Genomic DNA, 16,032 nt, shown 5'->3' on the forward strand with positions numbered 1-16,032 from the left:
AGGACATTGCTTCCAGATCATTTAGTTCTATAAACTTATTATAAATATATTTGAAACTACAGTCATTAGTAATAATGTAATAATGTAATTTACAATTAAACTTGTCACTAAAATGAATGATGTCACATATTTACTTGCAACGGTTTTCAATATTATGGGCCTGCTTGAATATCCAATAAAACGCTTACATTTGAGGTTACTTCATTTTATGGCTACATCACATTTAAAAGAAGTATTCGTGGCAGTATATCAAGTCAAATATATATCAAGCCAGGATCTAGCTCTGTTCACACAAACTAAATAGCTGTAACTTTAAACGGTTAAAGCCTTTAGTAAGATGATCTCGAAATTAAAAAAAAAAAAAAGGTAACTTATTGAAATAGAGAAAGTAATTCTTTCAAAGAATAATATTGAGTATGTAGTATTTGCCAACAAGTAGACTCTGAGAATACAATGTTGAATTAAATACCACGTATCTTTCCTCAAGGAGTTTTTACTTAATGTTTAATGCTGCAAGGGTCATTATGTTGTTACTAAAGTTATCTTCAATTATGTAATAATTAGAGAAAATATCAAAAGTGATTAGATATGAGATTATAAAATAATAATAAAGAAAAACAAATTAAAAACCCACTAATATCTCAGAGCCTAAAATAAAATAATTTAACCAGACAAAAGAGTTTTTATTGCCATAGATTCACATAGATGTAGATGGTTCTTAAATCTATCACTCTAGATTCTATCTCTCTCCTGAGCTACAAAAATGTCATTTTCCCAAATGCCTACTAAATATTTCTTCTTGATTTTTCTAAGTGTAACTCTAACTCAGTATATGTTGATCGGAACTCTTTATTTCATCTTCAAACCAGCTCTTTGCCTTGTTTACCTTCTGCTGATAAAGGCGCTGTGATTCTCCCAGATACCTTACAACATATATTAAGTGGTACATTTCATCACCTGAATATTGAAATGATCTCTTAAATGTTTTTACTAACTATTTTAGTCATTTGTGGCATTTACATATGCTCCTGGGCAATATTAATCTTCCTAACATAATGTTTCTTTAAATCCCTGTGTTATTAATTAGCTTCATAATCTTAAACAGGTCACTTAAACTCTGAGAAATAAATGTGTGAACTTAAATGATGTCTAAAATCTCCTTATCATTTAAAAGTCAATGATCCTATGTTAGAGACTCAAAAATATTTTTGCTTAAAGGTTTCATTTCCACATATATTAAATATATACTTAGCCTCTATAACAATTTACCTCTCTAGCCATTTAATTTATGACATCTCTAAACATGTCTTCCACTCTGGCCTTTGGTTTACATAATATGCCACAAACACGCCCCAAACATATTCCAATCATTCTATCTCCACGTCTTGGCTTTTGTTATCTCTTTTATCTGGAATATTCTTTCCTCAAATTCACCTTTCTATCAGAGATGCATATAAAACATCCAGATTTTCCTGACCTCTCTCTTTTCAATGTCCATAGCAGTTAGTTTACACTGTTTTTACTTTACTTGATCCATAAGAAGATAACTCCTCATATTATAGTTCCCAACTATTAATGTATTAAAAGGAAGCACTGTGTTTTGCTTTCTTGTTAACCCCTGCAGTGCCTAATTCAGTTTTGCCTATAGTAATACTGAATAAGTATCTTTTAAATAACATTTATCAAACAACTGGAATGAAATAATTTACATTATTATAGCAGGTTAAAAATTCCAAAGTCCTTTCAGATATATTTCCTTAATTAATTTGCATAAAATTATATGATGTAGACCATAGGTTCAATTTGGATATAAAGAAATTGATTCTCAGTTGATTCTCAGGTAAGTTAAGCAATTTATTAAGATTATATAACTAGATGGTGACATAACCCTAAAATTAAAAAAAAAAAAAATTAAAAAAAACTGTCTTCTGAGATCCTTGTTTTTTTCTATGATATAATGGTCAAAGTTCAAATTAAAAGAAATTTATTTGCACAATGAAAACCACACTTTAAGAAGTTTCCTAGTTTAAAAACATCTCTGAAATTAAATATTCTAACAGTTATTTTTACTTCTACTTATTTTTCACAGTTCTTTAAAAAGTAGTTATGTCACCTGAGCAAAGCCTGGTTTATCAGTAAATCCCATGATGATGGCTGTACGGAATTATAATCAGCACGCTCTCAAGGTGCCAGGCAGCTGGAGAAGGCGTTTGTTTTGACTGAAAACTGGATATTCTGAAGAAACAACTATGAACTTAGTATTGAAGGAGCTCATTCTTAGTTTCTTGTAACTCAATAATAATTTTAAATAATCGCTCAAAATGTGAAGTATTTAAAATATATGAAACATTCATTTTCCTTTATAGACATTTCATTTTTAACATAAGATTTCTATGGTAGAAAAATTAAACAAGAATATAAACTTCGCAAAGTAAATTCTTAAACCTATTTAACTTAAAAGCTAACATAAATGCTAACTAGAAGTGCTTAGAGAGAATGCAGAGAGCAATGTGAGGCTGAAATTATGGGAAAAATGAATCTTGTAATCAACAAACATGAGCAGGTTTCAGATAAGCAGAACAAAGTGAGAGACAATTCCAGGGAAGAGGTTCTGTTGAAATGCCTATTAGAGAAATCCCTATTTGGAAAGAATTTATTTGTTAATAAACAAAGAATTACCAATTTAACATACTATTATGAGAATTCATAATAATATTTTATAGGTAATAGTTATAGAAAAACATTTTTAAATAATCAAAAAATATACATTTTCAAACATAGTTCTCTATGTTGGAATATACATAAGGCACATTTTTGATATTGGGACCTACATCCTAGTAAAAGTGCCAATATTTCAAAGTACTACAGTGCAGAAACCACTAATAAATAATGATATTGTGAAGCTAACCCTGTTCTCACTTCTGCCTACAGTGTTGAATTCACTGACCTCCTCATGTTTCCTTGTCTTGTCCCAGGTGCTTTGTGAAATTTTGTGAATTGCTAGGACAGGTAGGAGGCATGTGATAGTGCTGAAACCAGGGAGGAAAATAATGGTGTAGACTAGCATTATAATGCTAGAAGCATACTTATTATTTCTTCATATGTACACACACACACACACACACACACACACACACACACACACACACATGCTAGTTTACCTTCTCTTTGTGGAAGACATCATGATGGGGAAGCCCTCCACATCTTTAGAGAACAAATATGAAATGCAAATTAGTCAAGCAGTCCAAGAGATATTACAAATTGATCCTAAATCAGAATTGAGTTTTGGTCTTAGTGTTAGGATACAGTAAGGCATGATTAAGGTAGTAGGTTTAGGAAAGTGCGTGCCCTGTCTAGAAGAAGTGGCCATTTCTTAAATACTATAGTCTGTCCCGCCGGATTTTTAAAATTTTTCAGGAGAAACAGACACTTTCATTTTTATTTCGAAATCTTGAAATTTAAAAACGTTGAAAACTAACTCATTTTTAACATTGTGTTGGTCAAGCTATACATGTCTTTGGGTCAATCTGACCTGCGGCCAACAATCTGTGACTTCTAGAATAGAGTATGCTGCAACTCTCTCTCTCAGTGAAGACAAAACAAGTGGCAGATTTGAGTCCACACCAGAAACAGCAATTACTTCTTCCTTCCCCATCAACCTCCTTTATATTTTAAAATGGGATTTCATTATTAATATTCATTGGTAATATATTTGCAACTAGCTGATGACCATATACTTCTCTTTCTCTGGAAGCAAAGATTATTCATGAAATGTACATGATGATTTCAAAATCGGTTCTTTTGGGGCGGAGGATGGGAGATGACCATAGTCTAGAGAAATTTCACCAGCAGCAGATTGCAGGATTCCACAGCTAACATCTGTGTGATTCTATAGCCTACTATTGCAGCTATACTAAGTGCCATAAAGGGAACTGGGGCAAATAACCAGCAACACTTTGGAAAACAAGTTATCTGTAAATTAGGAGCTGCCTAAATCTTGTGTATTACAGGCTTGTTCTATCAAAGCAAAAGCTGTATTATAACACTAAAATACACATTTAAAATTAGATATATCAGGAAAAATTATTTACTATTCGAAAGCCTAAGTCGAATGTATTTTAATGGGATAAATTATTAGTAACTACAATTTTAACTGCAAAGGGAATAGAGGAGATTTTTCAAAAGGCATATTACAACTCAATGCAATTTTTAGTAACCTGGATGAATCAATTCCAATGGCCTGCCCATCTCATATACATTTAATAATGCTATAAGTAATCACATATGAATTTAATGTTCATAATAAACTCTAGCTAGCAAAATGATAATGAAAGTATGTTTTTCAGCAGCAAAGAAAACTGATATCTCATTATAAGTTAGCAGAGATTGCTCCATATATACATTTACTGATTCATAAGATATGTTCTTAAATGTTAAAAACACAAATTTTCCGTGTTACTTTTAACATTTACAGCCTCATAAAAACTCTAAAGAAGTAAAAATGTGTACTGGGTGATGTTTTTCTACATAGCCTCATTCCCATTTCTACCTTCTTCTCCTTTCCAGCCCCAACACCAGAGCCCTTCCATCATGGCTGGATTCGTATTAACTGACGTTCTCCACGCCAGGTACTGCAGCAGGAGGAAAGTGAATCAGAGGAGCCTCGAGGACCTCGAATATGTTATTGATTGATATGTTTTCCTCCTGTTGGTATTTAGCACAATAAGATTTATTGCTATTGTTTATATGTACTGTTTTCTTCCCCAAGCCAGTATCTCCTTTTCCTTAGATCACTATTCATCTAATAGCATTTTATCAGTTTCTGGGATTCAGACATCAGTATCATCCTTGACCCTTAGTCTCTTATTCCTCAAACCAAAAAGGGCTTCATGTTCTATGGGTTCTAATTCTCATCTTTAACTCTAACTTCAGGTTCCTCTCCTTCCTGGCTACTTTCTCCGACTTTACTCTACTTTCTCACCAATTCTTCCTTTGCCTTTTTACCAAAGCTTATTTTCTTATAGAATAAATGATAATAAATGATCAAAAGCTCTCATGCTCAAAATTTTTCAAGGTCTCTCTCTTTCTTGCAGAGTAAAATTTCAGTCTATAGCTTGTAGAGTTCAGTGTTCTCCTTGGTGTTTTCTGAACTCTTTCTCTCATATTAAGTTTTTACTATACCACCTCTTAGTGTGTACTAAGCACTGTACACTCCTCATTACATAAACAGGCTCAATCAGTGCTTCTTTCTCCACCTGAGTAGCACGACACCACCCATCTACTGTGTCCAAAGTCTATTTGCAAAGTCCCTTTCTTTCCTATATCTTGTCTGATGCCACTAATCAAAATCATCATCCCCCTCTTCCATGATTCCATAGCATCTTGTAGATGCCTCCATTAAAGCTATCTGCAGAGTTTATATTATATTTAGTCTTCCCTCATTAGACTGTAAATCTCCTGAGGCCAAGAACCATATAAATTTGTAAGTCATTATTTATTTTATTTAGCACATTCACATTCATGTGTTAAATAGATTTTCTCCCTTTTAATTGAACTAAAGCCAGACTTTTTCCCTCTTGTTTTTAATTAGAAAATCAAAACTTAGACATGCTAAATGACCTAATCAGGATTTCTTGTCCATTTAGTTGTAAAGCTAGTTTTCCTTGACACCCAGTCTCCTATGCTACCCACTATGCCATAACAATAAACATGACACTGCCAGAGGATGTATCATATGTCACGGACTGTTTTACTTATTTTTATGTGTTATTTAATTCTCACAACAATTTTATAGGAATTTCTACTTTACAAATGCATAAACTGAAGCACAGAGATGTTCAATCAGTTGCCCAAGATCATGCAGCTAACATTACATGGAGCCAGAATTAAACACAGGAGCTTGATACCAGAGCCCAAATTCTTTAAGTTCTCCATGGGATTTGTATTTTAAAAGAACACAGCAGAGACACTTTAAAGGAAGGCTTTGAAAGCTAGAGTTTAGACACTTGTGCTGCCTGGGTAGAAGGGAGAAAGACCTCCTCTGGAGCCCTTCAAATCACACCATGGATGCCACACCTCCTTGCTTTATATTAACTGCTTGCTTTGGAGGAATATGTGTATTTTTCCTGAATGAGTTCAGACTTTAACACTGGCCAGCTTTAATTTATGTTCCTCTATAAAAGTCAACATGAGTTTCTGGCTATAAATTTGTCATGCCTTACTAATGAACTAAATTGTGTTTTTTGTCAGAGTTCCATTTAAATTGATGTGATCTCATTCATTAGCACATAAGTATTTATAGCTGTAAGAAATGTACAAAGGTTTCAAAACCTTTTGCCCACTCAAAAAGGCAAAGGAAGGAATGAAGAGTTGGTAAAGGTGTGTGGGAAAAAAGGAAAAATCTAAAGATGATGTATTTTATCTAACATTCACTATTAAATGATCTTTCTAATATACCACTTTTATCCTATTCCTTCCCCTTTTAGAGACCTTTAGTTTTTCTGCATTAAATGCATGATTGGTTTTACAGTCATTGCCTTATATGCAAAGGTTCCTACAGAGCTAGTTCGAGCTTATCCTTCTAAACATAACTCCCATCAGATGTCTTACGTGTTCATTTATTAATTCACTACTCTACACAGATTTAGTGAGTGACTACTATGTTTCAAACACTGTTCTAGGTGCTGAGAGGAGCTAATGAGGTGGTGAATACAACAAAGACTCTGCCCACATCGTACTTATATTTTAATAAAAAAATAAATAAATAAACCAGAGGGGTGACTTTAGTGCTTGGTATATATCTATAAAGAAAGAATCCTCAAAATTTTTGGTTTCGAGACTCCTTTGCACTCTTAAAAATTATTATGTGTTTCAAAGAACTTGTTTTGGGTTTATGTTTATTGGCATTTATCATAATAAAAATTAAAATTGAGAAAAAGTCAAATATGTATTAATGCACTAAAAAATAACCATAAACCCATTATATATTAATATAAATAATCTGATTATATATATGTATATATTTAAACAAAAAAATAGTGAGAAGAGTGGCAGTTTTATATTTTTTTCAGATTTCTCCAAAGTCTGCCTTAATGGAGGAAAGCTGATTTTTCATATCTGTTTCTGCATTCAGGCTATTGCAATATCACCTGTCACATAGCTTCTAAAAAACTCTACTAGTCATAAAAGAATGAGAGTAAAAAAAAGAAAGTTACGATTTACTACTGTGATGAATCTGGTTTTGACCTCGTGGAGCTCCCTGAGAGGATCTCAGAGGCCTTCAGTTGTCCTTAGAACACACTTTGAGAACCACTGGTATAAGAGAAGAAGACAAATGGCAAAGGGTAGGGTAGTCATTTTAGACAGGGGTCAGGAAATACCACCCTGAAGAAGTGAAAGCTGAGCCGAAGTTTGAAGGACCAGGACCCAAAACAACAGTAGGCATAGAAAACAAGAAGCACAAAAGAGGCAGAGTATGGAAGAGCTCAAAAAAATTTGAGAAACTGAAAGGAGGCCAGTGTGGTGAGAATGTGGTGAGCAAGGGGAAGAGCAGCATGAACTGTGGTTGCAGAGCAAGGCAGAGCCAGACTGAGCAGGGCAGAGGTCATAAACTAGTGGCCTGTGGTTCTGATCTGGACATCTGTCTTGCAGATGTATTTTGTCTGCACGATGCTTTTTTCCCTGTTTTTATTGAGCCAAACATTTTAAAATGGGGATTTGACATAAAAATCTGGATTTCTGGATTCTCTTAAACAGATCAGAACATCAATAGGACTTCTTCTAAGGAAGGCAGCTAAGTAGTAGTCCTTTGCATGAGAGGGAGCCGTGGTCTCCATCACTCCTTATCACTTCTTCAAAGGGGAAGCCCTCTCTGTTGCCATTTGCCCAGGCCTGTTTCATTTATTAAAGTCACCTTCCTCACCCCACAGACATGTTCTATGTGCAAGACCTCTAAGACGGGACTCATTGGCTTTTGTAGTATTTGTTCTCTGATTCCAAGTGAGATGATGGGAAATCTTTAAATTGTGGTATGTTTAAAAACATACTCGCCTATATGTTTTTAAAAGGTAACTGGTTATTGTGTGGAAAATAGACTGTAAGGGGCAAGAGTAGAAGCTCCTGTTAAAATGGCCACCACTCTCTGCCTCCTCCAGCCCTCAAGTGTATCACACATAAACTTTGTATTCGTGCCTGCTTTTCCCAATCAGAACGCCCTCCTTCCCACTCGCACCTTACATTTTCTGCCCCTGAGATCTACCTCACAGCCCCTTCTGCAGAGTGGAGACATAAGTGGGAAGTATTCCCAGACCACAATCGCCCGCTCAGGCTCTTATGGTACTATTTGTTTACACCAAGAATTTATAATCCATAGTTTAATTGACTAGACTAGACTGTAAATTTCTTAAGGACCTGAACTTACCTACTACTCTGACCACCTAGAACTGACAGCTCCTGCCCATCTGACAAGAAAAAAGTCAGAACTAGCAATGTCATTTAAAGAATTTACAATTTCTTAAGTGCTTCCCTCACGTTATCCAGGCTCTCAGTAACCCTTTGCCTGTTGATCAATTGATCAGAATAGGCAGATCTTTAAGATTATCAGAATTATATCCACATTATAAGCAATTGTTTTTATAGTACAGGTGCTCCCTTGTTCTATGAATTATTTAAAAGACCATTGGCAAGTAATTTAACTTCTCTCTCCGTTTCTTCATCTATAAAATGAACTTGTAATAAACAGCAGCTTCCTCATGGGCTATTGTGAAGATTAAATGAGATAATATATACACAGTGCTCAGTTCTTAACTATTATCAGCAACACAAATTTCAGCTGCTTTTCCTCACATATAAGAGAAATGTCTGTGCTTTTCATAAGTCAGAAAAAAAATCATTTTTATAAATTCCCCCAATAAAAGCCATATGGAAACATACCTTTCTGATAATTTTTTTAGTAATAAAAATTATTTCAGCCCCTGTTTTGTGTGTGTGTGTGTGTGTGTGTGTGTGTGTGTGCACCTTCCTGGGGAGAAATTTATGTTTCATCAATTTATATATTAATAATTTCTTTAATGAAATGATATCTTTGGAACCTTAGATTTTCTTATATATGTTTTTATTATCAAGCTCCATAATCTTTATAGGTGCTACCATGTTACACACATAGGTTGAGCATTTTAAAGAAATACAGAAGGTGGCACAGAGAGAAGTCAAATGATTAAGAGCAGGGACTCTGAAAGCAGATGGTTTGGTTTGGGCCTTGGATATACCACTTGTTTTGTGCCATAACTAACCTCTCTGTGCCTCATTCACCCCATCTGTAAATAGGAACTAATAACAGTATCTAACTTATACGGTTGCTTTAAAGATTTAAATGAATTTTGGTGGTGATTTACAATGTATGTCTCAAAATATAAGAGATCATTATTAAATTTAGCCAACAACTGAAATATAAAGGATACTGTTTGTTAATCATTAAAAATATTTTTCAAAATTATTTTGATCATTGAATAGCTCCTTAGACAATATAAATAAAAGACATTTGATAATATATGTTAGCCTACCCTCAAAGTCCCACTAATTTTCAATTCCTTGTCAATTTGATTTGTAACATGCAAAATACTTATTCTTGAGCAGTGTGAAAAACACTTGTCAGTAAAATGAAAATGCTGCTGGTCTCGAAAAGCTCTCATTTCTTTGCTCTTTCCATCATTGCATTGCTCTCAGCAGTGCCCGGAAAATTGCTTTCAGGGTCACGCCAAACTGGACCCAAGAGATTGCAATAATTATATCCCAGTGGTGATGACATTCAGCTTTGTCCCACAAGCTGCCGTGACAGGCAGGGAGCCATCTGTCATGTTAGATGGCCACTCGCTAGCTATAAGTAGTGGAGACTACTTTTCTGACATACTAGAGTGTGTTTCTAAGCCAGCCTTGTAAAGTCTGAAGCAGCTAGTTATCTTGGGGAAAGACCATGGCAAAATAATGAGTATATATTGATTATACACAGTTACAAAATTTAAAATATATCATAGGAAACATGCATTATTCACTCTCAATTAAAATTTGTTAATTTTTAACAAGTGTCCTAATTTATTATGTATTCTCAGTTATGACATTTGTTAGTCATGCCCTACTGAATTCTTTCTCAAATTTGGAATATTTTTCTCATTCTCTTCCAACTGCCAAGCTCTTTGTAACCTAAAGTTCTTTAACTTCATCAGAAACACTCCCCCTTATACTGAAAAATTTTTATTTTTTCAATCAATTTTAATTACCATGCACTCCTTCATCTAATCTTGTCTCAATGTTTTTTATGCCATTTGGTGATAATGGCCACTGATGTTTCAAACAGTATTTTAACTACATTTCTCTTTAAATATATTTATGAATTGACAGATGGAACACACAAAAAAACACATTCACCCTGTTTTCTTCTGTTCTTAAAATTAAATTCCATCTTTATACAGTTTTAGCGATTTCATATTTACGTATATTTTCCCATGTAGTCTTCTGCATTGATAAGAAAATTGATTATAACAGTGTATTTTGTATTTTAAATTTTTCCCCAAATTAATTTTGCAAATTTTGAAATGTAAGAGATAATTTATGATGGGTGAGATTGGATGCAGTACAGTTGGAAGCAATATGATTGAAAGAAGGCAAAATTCCTCTCAATAGATCCTATGTAATGAATTCCCACTAAGGGTGAAAGTATTATCTTTCAACCTAAATCACACCTTTGGTTAGCGTTTTTGTAACGACAAGTTTAAAATTTATATTCTTTATTCAAATTTAATAATATAAATTTTATTTTTACAATGGAATTTATTGTAGTTGTTTTAAGTTCTAGAGAATAAAAATGAATATATTTTATAACAATTGACAATGGAATACTCAGGTAATTTAGGAAGATCTATGTTGTAAGCTATAAAAGACAAAAGTAATCGATTGCACAGGAGAGTGGTGAAAAAGAATCAAGAATAGTGTCTATCGGAGAAACTATTCTGTATGATACTACAGTGATGGATAAATGTCATTGTATGCTTGTCCTAACCCATCAAATGTACAACATCAAGAGTAAACTTTAATGTAAACCATAAAATTTGGGTGATAATGATGTGTCAATGTAGGTTCATCAGTTGTAATAAATGTATCCTCTGGTGGGGGATGTTGATAATGGGGGAGGCTATGAATGTGTGGGGGCAAGAAGTATATACGAAATCTCCATACATTACTCACAACTATGCTGTGAATCTAAAACTGCTCTAAAATAAAGATTGGAGTTCAAGTTCTTAGCCTGGACACTGGGTTTCTAGGGCTGCCATTTACTAGATACAGGACAAAGAAGAGAAAGGAGTTTGAGAGAAGGAGTAAGTGGTGTTCAGAGTTAGACATCTTGATTTTGAGGGTGTCCATGGGATATAGATTTTCATATCTAGTACATGGTTGTATGTGAGAACATTGAGTTCATGGGAACCTCAACTGGAGTTACATCCAGTAAGACTCATAGCATGAAAATGGTGATGGAAGCCTTCTGAGGGATGAGATCGCCCAAAGTGTTGAGTGACCCTAGGGACATTGTTATTTAGTAGGCACAGTAGGAATTTGAAAAAGATTATAAAGAAGTTACTGAAGAGGTAAGAAATGACTTGGAACAATGTTGCCATTAAAGCTAAAGAAATTATTTTCAAGGAGAAAAGTGTTCCATCATGTCAAAAGTTATAAAGAGATCAAATCAGATAAAGAATGCAAAATATTTTAATGTAGCAGTAAAGAGGCAGGTGACTCTTCAATGAAGTAATGGGAGAAGAATCCCAATTGCAGAGTGCTGAAGATCGAAGGGAAGAAGAGGATGTGCAGACAGCAAATACAGAAATGTATCTAAAAAGCTTGGTACTGAACAGAAGATGGTAGGCACTGCTAGGAAATTGGACCTAGGAAGGAATTTTTTAATGATGGTATACATCTCAGCATGTATTAATAGAAAAGGTTATTTAAGAGGTTTTGCTGGAGATACAGGAGAGAAACAATAAGTGATGGAAAAAAGTTCCTTCATAAAAGATGTGGAACTCCAGAGCTCAGGGAATCAAATAGCCTTAGGAAGAGGGACACTTGGTCCTTTTCAGTCAAGAGGGCAAGAGGCAGTGAAATATGGCTGCAGCAAGATTGCAGGCACCTGATTGTGCTCTTAAGATGCTACAGAAGGAAAAAGAGGCAAAGGAGCACAGATTCCAAACTCATAAAACACTTTGTGAAAACCCCTTTCAAGTCATATATTTTTAAATTATTCATGGTACTTAGCTATGTATATGTATATGTATGTGTGTATATATATATATATATATATATATATATATATATATATATATATATATATGTATGTATATATTTTAATTTATATATATGTAAATGTTTTTATCTAAAACCATAGTATAAAACACTAATATGGAGTATAATAATAGAAGGCAAACCACAAAGAGGTTAGTTGGTATTTGAAATGAGCTTGAACACATAGTCAAATCTAATTCAGAGTGACCTTGGGTCAAAAGGCTTATAAAGCTCCCCTATCCAGTTTACAGAACGTCTAGTTCTTCTCTTTGTAGGAGGTTAATCACAGTACTGTCTAAGGAGATCTGCACCAACCCCTCATCAATCCAATATCTTTTGGACTTGATCCCTTACTATTCTATTTTCACCACTCCACTTCAGCCCCACCTGCCTTCTTCATAGATAATCCAGGAATGCTCCCTCACACCTTCGGGCCTTTGCTCTGGGTCTTTCCTGTCTAGAATGCTCTTCCCACAGATATCCCCTCAGTTATCCTTCATCTCCTTCAAGTCTCTGCTCAAATCTCACAGTCTCAAAGAAACCTACCCTAACTATCAGTTTAATACTTCACCCTTCCCTCTCCCATTCCTGCAGAACACCATTATCCCACTTTTTATTTTCCATAGTACTGATGATTTATTTACATGGCATGTTTTCTCTTTTTTATCTGTCTCCTTCCATAAGAATGTATGGGCCACTATGGTAGGAGCATTTGTTCTGTTCATTGATGTATTCTGAGTGCCTATAAAAGTATCTGGCACATAATAAGTGCTAACTAATAAGTATCTGTTAAAAGAATGAGTAAATTTGAATAATGTTGTGGTGATTTACTGTATTTCAAAATCATGGTAGTTCCTTTCCTAGAAATACATGCTACATAATTTATAGAAATCTTTCAAAAGTTCTGTGTCCTTCAGTGTATTGTGTGCAAAATGCACTTGAAATATTCAGTCATGATCTCTAGTTATAAATAATAACCTTATCTAAAAGTAGATCATACTATAGTGATAAATGAATCTGCATGTCTTCTAAGGAAGGTCCTTGCATTGTAAATATTCAATAATAAGCATTCTTATGGAATTATACCTTCGATGATAAACAACTAAGGTTAATTTGATCACTAGGATGTACAGGGCTGTTTCTGTTAAAGAATAATCTTCCACCATAAAAATTCTTGCTTGAGTGGTTTTCTTTTTAATTTTTGTTATTTATAAAGGAAACACATATACACACACCACACAGTCTCAAGTGTATCAGTCCTTTTATCTAAGAAGTTAACAAGAAGACCAACATGATTATTCTTCTGAAGGAAACGCAAATATTGCTCATATAGTTTCTTAGCTAATCACGTGTCATTTCAATATAGTCAAAAACAATCTGTAAAGATATCAAGGAAAAATTTAAAATGTGCTTTGTGATGAACTACCACTAACATAGCTGCACCAGGTTCCAAGGAAATAGATTATTTCCTCTGAGTGTATCCTGAATTTTATTTATTGCTTACAAGAATAATAGACAAGTTTTGACATCATTGGAGGAGTTTTGCCTGTGCAATTCCTTAGAAAATTGAATGCTATAGTTAGTACATTCTCCCAGAGCTTATCTTTTATAGTATGGAAAAATCAAACCCCTCCTACATATGGTGTTTGTCCTAGTAATCAGGGAAACCATTATCTGCACTTAAAATTGGCTTCACAGCAGCAGCAGCAGCAGTACTAGCAATGAATTGAAATAAGGTTAGAGAATTAGATTCATTTTGCCGCTGTGGAGACAACCTACTGAGATCTAAAAACAACTAATCGGCCAGTGCATTAATGTAAAGGCAGTGAGAAGGGAAAATGTCAAGCCACATGAAATTTGTAGTAACAAAGAAAGCTTGCTGAGAATCATAGATACAAATATTGTTTACTGGAAAATAATCATGAACTACTTATGTGGTTATGTTCCTTTAATATAAGAATAAATATTTTAGAATGCATTACATTTAAATAAAACATAAATATACCAATAAAGGAAAATATATAGCATATAGAAACATTTAGGCAAGCAAGAAGTGACTGTGTTATTTTAAAGGTCATGTATACTGTACAAAATTCCCTGTGACCATATGAAAAAAACTACAATCACAGTTGACTTTAGTCATTATACTGATAGTACAGCATTATTACACCTAGTTCTCCAAATGCTACTGATTCAATACTGTATGGATTAGACCACTAAAATGCTCCCCCTCAAAATCTCAAATAATCTCAATTTATAAAAGGAGATGTGCTAATCATGTCTATGAACACACACCTCATTTTCTGGAAGGTATCTTATTGGCTTGAAATGCAATACACCCTGGGACTTTTAGAAAATGCATTTTTTTCTGGTATTTTATCCTGCCAACTATGCCTCATAATTTACATATTTGCTAAAATACAATCATACAAAACAGCCATTTAATAGAGCTCTTGACTCGTAGTAGGTAGTCATTGAACATTTGGTGATTTGTTAAGTACCAATGTCAATGAAACATTTCATCTAGAACAGGCGTGTCAGCAGCCAGATTAGTATGGCTTCCCCCGAGGAGTCAGGATTACCTCATGTCTCACTTCAAACAATTTATTTTTCTTGTATGCATGGCTGGGTTCAAGAGTTCTTTCCTTGTTTTAATTGGATATATTCTTTTTTCCTTTTTTTTTTTTTTGGTTCAAATCTTTTAATATAGTAAAGACGTCCAATAGAACTCAGAGTTATCTGGAAAACTTTTATACATAAATGTTTAATTTGGACTGTTTCCATATAAAAATGGACATACATATATGAATTTTTTTTTTAAAAAGAAAAGGTCCTGAAGAGGATACTCCAATCAGAAAGTGACATTTACCTAAACCCATTCATATAACAGGAAGGAATGATGGTAAACACACCTGAAGTAAAAGAATGAGAATTCCATGGCATGACATTCCTTGACACAGAAATTCTCTTTCATCAGGTGAATTAGTTTTAATGACTTCTTCCATGTTTTACTAGTATAATATTTATAATTACAAATCTCAAGTATTTGTTAATATGCTAGGTACTTCTTTTTTTAGCAATCAATACAATATATACAAGTTAACAAATGTTAACCTACAGCCTCTTTCCAAAATTAAAAGGGCCTAAGCAAGTTAGTACACCACAGCACATATGGAATTCAGGTTTGTTTTACATCTCAGAGGGCAGAAGCACACACCTTAGTATGCCCCTTTTTTCCAGATCACAAAATGCAGAAGTAGGCCCAGGAAGATCTGTGTTTGGACTCTGTCTGTTCTGGGACAGTTTCAAACTGAATCAGAGGTAACTCACTTGGAATATAAAATAAAAGTAATTGTATAATACAATGCACACACAAAAAAATTGTTTTTACCCGCATTATATGAACTTTTGGAAAGGCTACTCACTTCCCCAATTCTTTTTTTATTTTTTAGGCGAGGCAACCCTTGGTTGACCCCACAGATTGCAAGAACCTTGTCAGTTTACAATCCCTTATTTTTTATTTTTTATGCCTACAGCACCTGGTCTTCCTAGGAGATCTCCCATCCAAGTACTAACCAGGCCTGACCCTGCTTAGCTTCTGAGATCAGACGGGATCAGGCTTGTTCAGGGTGGCATGACCGTAGACTTAAACTCCTTATTAATTTATTAATTTACTTTTTTATGGTGACATTGGTTAATGAAATC

At 34.1% G+C, this 16,032-nt stretch overlaps 1 protein-coding gene and 1 non-coding gene across 3 annotated transcripts in view; both read right to left on the reverse strand.

Moving 5' to 3' along the window:
- Positions 1-16,032, reverse strand: part of SEMA3C (semaphorin 3C) — a 165,298-nt gene that overhangs the window by 114,716 nt on the left and 34,550 nt on the right. The window lies entirely within an intron of this gene.
- Positions 15,855-15,973, reverse strand: LOC111743111. Its single transcript, XR_002781589.1, has one exon. It is a non-coding gene; the product is annotated as a 5S ribosomal RNA (ribosomal RNA).

This window comes from Pteropus vampyrus, unplaced genomic scaffold, assembly GCF_000151845.1.
Source record: "Pteropus vampyrus isolate Shadow unplaced genomic scaffold, Pvam_2.0 Scaffold107, whole genome shotgun sequence".
Lineage (NCBI taxonomy): Eukaryota > Metazoa > Chordata > Mammalia > Chiroptera > Pteropodidae > Pteropus > Pteropus vampyrus.